The sequence below is a fragment of the Pipra filicauda genome, unplaced genomic scaffold, assembly GCF_003945595.2.
Source record: "Pipra filicauda isolate LSUMZ 115617 unplaced genomic scaffold, ASM394559v2 scaffold157_size4220110_pilon, whole genome shotgun sequence".
In the NCBI taxonomy this organism is placed as follows: Eukaryota; Metazoa; Chordata; class Aves; order Passeriformes; family Pipridae; genus Pipra; species Pipra filicauda.
The window spans coordinates 4,095,510-4,102,874 of NW_024104073.1; positions in this window are offsets into that span (position 1 = coordinate 4,095,510).

A 7,365-nucleotide genomic window follows, 5' to 3' on the forward strand; every position below is an offset into this window, starting at 1 on the left:
CACCAAGCACCTGCTTAACCTGCGCCCCACTTCGGGGAGGCTTGGCCAAACATAAACAAGCAGGTGAAGAGGTTGAGATGATGAAAGACAATAGACCATTACCAGGGACTTAATGGTGTTGTAAACGAGATAAATGTCTTTGAAGTAGCACCCTTAAAACATGTGACCTTTGGGCTGACCTTTCCTTTCAGATTATGGTATGCAGATTGTTTTATACTGGCCAGTGCAAACAAAGCAAGCAAAGCTAGCATCTCAGCCCTTGTGATAGGAAAGTACTTGGACATCATATCCATCTAGGCAGCCTGTTGTTTACTTTAGTTTACCATAAGTAAAACTCTGCCACAATTACTGCCTTTCAAGACACATATCTCACACTCCAAACAAAGCAAGTGTATTATTTCCACCTGAATTTTATTAATAAGGCTAAATTCTGAAGACTGAGAGCCAACACCAAATCATGTCTCCAGTGATTATAGGCTTTCTCTGTTCTAGAAAAGCAGTGTTATGCCAGGGCAGGGGATAGAAAGAGGGTGATAGTGGGCTGGGCACATGGTGGTGCACCTACAGCAGCCAAGGAGCAGACACGCATGGGACTTCTTGTAAGCATCAGAATTGTTGTGGAGGAGCAGTAAAATCTAATCTGTTGCTATGTGTCTTCCCTAGCTGTTGTCATGTGTCCCACATGCAACTCCTGGCTTCTCTGACCCCACTCCTGGAGCTATGTGATGAGGCATGAACTCCTGCACCTATTTGCAGCCACATGAATGCAAAACTCGAGAATACGCCCTGTGAATAAGTGCTGCCTGAGCCAGGGAGCTTCCTGAAATAATACTCTGCATTGCTGTCCCACCTTCATTGCTGGGTCTGGGGACATGTTGCAGCCCGCTCCATCCAGCTGGCCTGGGGTCATGCTGGGCCCTGGGGCAGGGCAGCCCTGGTGGGAGACTGGGGGTCTCTCTGTGTCTCTGCCAGCTTTTATTCAGCCTTGATTTTCTGGTGACCCAATAGGCTACAGAAGAGCCTCAGCACCAGGGCAATTCTGGTTACTCCCTTTAGAAATGTTCCTGTGTTTTCAGTTGTATGATGCAAAGGGAAGGTGATGGATAGGACCCAAACCTGGGTCCAACCTCAAAACCTTTTGAAGAGAGTGGAAAAGCAACTGTTTAATCACGGTGTTGGTGTTAAATTGTACCCTGGCCTAAGTAAGGGAAATCTGTCAGCTTTCAAAGAAAAAAATGAGAGTGCTGTATGGATCTGTGTGTCCCAAGGACTTGATCCGTAACCATTATGTGATTGGCATGGTTTTTTTCTAAGATAGATTTTGTTTTCTCAAGTCTTGCCATTTAAATGTCTCCAAGCTGCAAATGGTCAGAGGTTAGGGGAGGACTTGGAAGGGCACTACACCTGCTTACCCATACCTATGCTGTTCCCTAAACTATTGCTTTAGGATATTGAATTAGACGGATCTTTGCCTTAGTGAGCTTGGCTGCTCTTGGGTGCCTATAAAATACATCCTATGTTTGCACGTCATGGATTTCAAAGGGTTTTGGTTGGGATTTTGGTTTGTGCTTTAGTTAGCGGCAATCTTCAGTATGCAGCAAAGCCAGTGCTATTTGCTCATAATGCAAACTCCACCATTAGACAGAGCTTGCTGCTGCTTTTAACCTTCCCTGTTGCCAGAAAACCTGCTCTGTTTGTGCCATAGCTGAAATCAGAGGCGGAGTGAGGGGGAGTGTAAACAGAGGGCGGACAGGCATCCTTCAGGGAGGGGACATGGGCTGGGGGATTTGCTCCTCCAGAACCCAAACAGAACTCGGCACTGGCATGTTTTTGACTCTGTGTCACAAACATTTGCTCTCCACAGCTTTCTTAATTTGGCTAGATGGTATTTATCCACTCCTTGGGAGAGATGGCTGAGACTCCAGGCAGTTTGATTTATGCCAGTTGCTCAATTTGTGACAACTGCTGTCAACAGTTGTTCATTTTAATTACTGTTCTTGGGCCCAGATGTCTCAAAGATGAGCTCAGCACCACATAAATACAATAAATACAGATAATATTAGCAACTCAGCTTCCTTTCTAGGAGAGGAGTGTGGAGCAACCTACTGCCCTTTCTTCCCAACATGTCTCTCCTCTGCCTGCCTTCTTCAGCATGGCACTGGAAGCAGCAGTAGAAATGGGAGGTAGATTACCTTTCTTCCCTCTTTGCTGGTGGGTTACTTATCCCCCCTGCTCCCACACTAAAATCACACCTTGATTTGTTCATAGTGTAAGTACGGATCACTTTACCCAGACCACACCAGAGCACTTGGCCTCCCCAGCAGAGGTGTGCCTGCTCCTCCAGGCTCTTGGTACAAATGGGAGACATAGTGGAGACAGCAGAGCTCTCTGCCCATCTCTGGTCTCTCCAGTATTACTAGAGACCATTGTATTAAAAGGAAAACTATAATCCTAAAAATGCTTTAGCAGAACCACCTTTTCAAGGCCTTTTCTCCCTCACTGAATATACAACTCCCTATATGGTTATTTCACACCACCTTCAGTGCCTTCCTCATCCCAGCTGGAGCTGGGCTCAGAGAAGTGGCCTTAAGGTGATTATTAGTCCCAGGTCATGCATCCCTCGTCACCTGTGCTGGACACCCCATCACTCCCACGGGCTGTTCAGCACTTTTTAGGAAAGGTTACAGGGATGGGGACTTTGGTGAAACTCAGGAGGGATAAATACAACCCTATATCCCACCCCAGCTGTGGAAAGTCTTGTCCTTCTCTAATTCCTCCAGGGTAGAGGATATTGTTCACTAAAACTTGTTCAAAAATGGGATTTTGAATCCACTAATGGGATTCCAGTGCTGTACATAATTAATGAGCAATATGGATAATTTAATGTCTTTATTCTAATTATCAGCTCAAAGTAGGAATCCTATCAAGAGAATTAAGCCATGTAGGCAACCTCAGCAAATTAGGAACATGGTTGTTTACCTCGTGAAATTTTGCATGTGTTAACAGAGAGTCTTTAATGTGTTAATGGAGGGTCTTTTGGCACTTTCTTAATTTTTTGCCATTGACTCATGCTAATGAATTTTCCAGTGTAATTGCAGAAAGCACTTCAGACAGCTCCTGCCTCTGGCTCTTGCCTCCTGTCTCCACTTGCACAAGAAGGAAAATACTGTCCTTTGCCTGGACAGGGTGGGGGTTTTTACACTTGGCTGCCAGTGGGGTCAGGGACAGTGCCAGGCAGACATGGCCCACCTTCTGCGAAGCCTCTCCAGCATGAGAAAGCTGCCACATGGATGAATGAAGGTGTGAAGAAGTCCACGATCATGTGAAGAAATCTGGATACATTGGGAGTCCAAGCCCTTACTGACTCTGGGCACTTTTTGGCAGGATTGGTGATGCTTCCCAGTGTAGGTGGCTGTGGCTGTAGCTGATCTCAGAGAGGGCATGCTTCTCTCCATGGGTGTCAGCCACTCCACACCCCTTCCCTGAGCCCTCCAACCTCATGCACTATCGGCATGCACACTCAGAGGATGAAACCTGGAATGTGACAGCCTGGGGTCTGGGGCCAGCTGGAGTGGGAGGACAGAGCCGGGAGCGCGTTACGATGCTTGTAATCACGCTGGACACATACGGTTATATTTAAGTGCTGGACGTCTGCTGGCTGAGGAGGCTGAGGCAAGACTGGACTTGATTAGATATAATGACAAAAATGGACCAACTGTTGCTGAGAAAGCCTTTGCAGCAAAGCATTAGCTCTTTGTTATTGAGATATTACTGTCTGAGGCTTCACTGCTTTCAACTCCCCATCGTTATCTTCACAGACTTCCACTGCACTTTAAATAGGTTCCCAAGTTCAGCTCTTTGCCCTCGGCCATAAATTTAACACACTAAATATTTTCATCTGCTGTAGAATGTACCACGCTGTGGAACTTGTTACTTCATGGCAAATAAATACATCTTGAAAACAGGACACACTTTTGAAAATATTCCTTTTTAAAGTATAATCCTCACACTAAAAATGTCAAAAATCGATATTTTTGTTTTCCAGTGTCTGAGTCAATGTATATTTTTGATATCTTTGATTATACAATGAATGCCAACTGTACTTCTCCATATCTAAACATAATGGACAAAAAATAACACATGTTTAAATCAATATTTAAGTATAGTTTCAATTTATTTATTTACCACTAAAATATTTATTTTTAAGTCTTCATTTAATATGCTGGTTTTGTATATGATTACATTTGATTACTGTGTTCGTACCCAACATATGTCCCCATATATTTTCTGTTGTGATTTAGTACACTTATTTTATCTGTAGCATGCTGAAGTTATTTCTATTTGTTCAAAGGTACCAGAAAAAAAGTAGATTTCTGTGCAAAATTTCATACAGAACTAAATAACCATATGTTATACAAATCGTTATAATATATCATCTATTTCTTTGATCAAATTAATGGAGCTTTTACTTAATTTAAAGTGACCCAGAGAGTCTTGAATTTACTGGCAACTATAGTAGCTTTTAATCTTTATGCATTAGCTAGAAACCTGCTGAGGACTCTGTACCTCCACAGCTGAGCTTTCCTAGATTTATGGAGGCAGAGGTAGAACAGGCAAGAAGGCACATGCTTGTACCTAATGGCTAGGGGTCTTCACTGAGGGATTTTACATGAAACAGTAGCTGGATAAAACACAGTGATAGATATAGAATCACAGAATAATTTAGCTTTGAAGATGCCTCTGGAGGTCATCTAGTCCATCCCCTACTCAGAGCAGGGTGAACTTCAAAGTGAAATACAACCTCGAGTTAGATCAGGTAGTGCAGAGTCATAACCAGCTGATGTATAAGTATCTCCGTGGACAGAGACGCTCTTGGGTGTAGACACCAGAGCCTCTGTTCAGAGGAGTACCTACAAAAATCGTGCTTTCTGCTCAGTTTCTTACCAACCCTGTGATTCCTGGCTGTGCAACACTGCAGTTTCTACACGGACCTACAGGCCAGAGAGAGATGAGGGTACTTGCCTGAAATGTGGGAATGTGGTTTAAAATCCCCTCAGGCAGAGGAAGCCTCAAACCCGTCCTTGAATGGTGGTCCATCTGCTGTGGCCAGAAATGCCGCCGACCACAGGCTTTCTTGTATTATTGATTCAAGTCCTGTGTCTGTTGCTAAAAGCATTCGGATGCTGCTTCATCCCCTTCCAGCAGCTGTGCTCACTCAGGGGAGCGCCCCAATCCCAGCCCCATCCCTGTCCCTGCGTGGGGGCCCTTGCAGGCCAGTGTTGCTTCTCCCCATGGGTTTTTCTTTGTTTTGCTGCAGGGCTTGGTCTGGTGCAAGCAAGGCAAAAGGCACTCACTCAGAAGGGGCTGATCCCCTCCCTCTACTTCTGATTAGAAAAGGTGCACTCCTTGTTTTGATCACTGAGGAAGAGGTCTCAGCCAGTAGCGGGGTGCTTTGGAACAAAAAGGTTTTGTCCTCTGGGTTTAGGGATGGACTCCCTTGCCTGCTGGAGAGAGTGCTACTGTACATGCAGCAGAGACAGCAGGGCCCTGCTGTGGCCCTGGGGCAGTTCTGGGGTGGAAACCACAGTGTGGGCATCTCCTTACAAACTCCCACCACCATCTGCTAAGAGCAGGTTTGGGGGTAAAGATCAGCCAGCAGCTTTCACCCCTGCTCCCCATGCAGAGCTGGAATGGCACAGCCAGATCCTCAGCCTAGTGGACATGTAGCAGCAGGCCTTTAATTAGAGGAGATGAAGTTGAAGTGAGTGTAGTCCTCTCAGCTGTACTCCCAATATGTCTCTCAATGGCACCCTTAAAACGCCCACTTATACCTTTCACTTCTTACTCAAGATCTCAGGGTCACACTTTTTGTATGAATACTGTTTAGAAACTGCTTATGCATTTTAAAAAAGAATTAGAGAACAGTCAACAGAGAAAACAGGTTTTCTAAGAGACTTGTAGAATGGGTAGAAAGCAAAATATTTATAATGCAAAAGCTTGAGCATAGAAACACAGGATCATAGAATCATAGAATTGTTAAGGTTGAAAAAGACTTTTAAAGATCATCTAGTCCAACTGTCAACCCAGCACCACCACTATGTTCATCACGAAACCATGTCCTCAAGTGCTATATCCACACATTTTTTAAACACTTCTGCGGATGGTGACTCCACCACTTCCATGAGCAGTCTGTTCCAATGCTTTACAACCCTTTCCTAATATCTAATGTAAACATTCCCTGGCACAACTGGCAGCATTTCCTCTCATCCTATCACTAGACACATGGAAGAAGAGGCCAACCTCATCTCACTACAACCTTCTTTCAGGAAGTTGTAGAGAGCAATAAGGTCCCCCCGATTTCCTTTTCTCCAGGCTAAACAACCCCAGCTTTCTCAGCCACTCCTCATATGACTTGTGCTCCAGACATTTCACCAGCTTTGTTGACCTTCTCTGGACCCACTCCAGCACCTCAATGTCCTTCCTGTAGTGAGGGGCCCAAAACTGAACACAGTATTCGAGGTGCAGCCTCACCAGTGCCAAGAACAGGGGGACAATCACTGCCAGGATGTAATTGTCTCCTTGGCTACCTGGGCACACTGCTGGCTCACATTCAGCCAGCTGCCAAACAGCAACCTGGTCCTTTTCTGCTGGGCAGCTTTCCAGCCACTCTCCCCCAAGCCTGTAGAGCTGCATGAGGCTGTTGTGTCCCAAGGGCAGGATCTGGCGCTAAGCCTTATTGAACCTCATACAATTGGCCTTGGCTCATTGATCCAAACTGCCCAGATCCTTCTGCAAAGCCTTCCTATCCTCCAATAGGTCAACACTCCCACCCAACTTGGAGTTGTCTGCGAGCTTGCTGAGGGTCCAGTTGATTCCCTTGTCCAGGTCATTGACAAAGATGTTAAACAGATCTGGCCTCAGTACTGAGCCCTGGAGTACACCACTCTTGACCATAGAATCACAGAATGAGTTAGGTTGGAAGTGACTATAGTGAGTCATCTAGTCCAACCTCTCTGCTCAAGCAGAGTCATCCTAGAGCACATGGCACAGGATTGCATCCACACAGTTCTTGAATATCTCCAGTGAGGAAGTCCCGCAGTCTCTCTGGACACTCTGTTCCAGTGCACAGTCATCCACACAGTAAAGAAGTTCTTCCTCATATTCAGGTGAAACTTTCTGTGCACCAATTTCTGCCCATTGTCGCTTGTCCTATTGCTTGGCCCCACCAAGAAGAGCCTGGGTCCATCCAGACATTGATGAGGTCCCCTCTCAGTCGTCTCTTCTTAAAGTTGAACAGGCCCAACTCTCTCAACCTGTCCTCATAAGAAGGATGCTCCAGTTCCCTCATCATCTCTGTCACCCTCT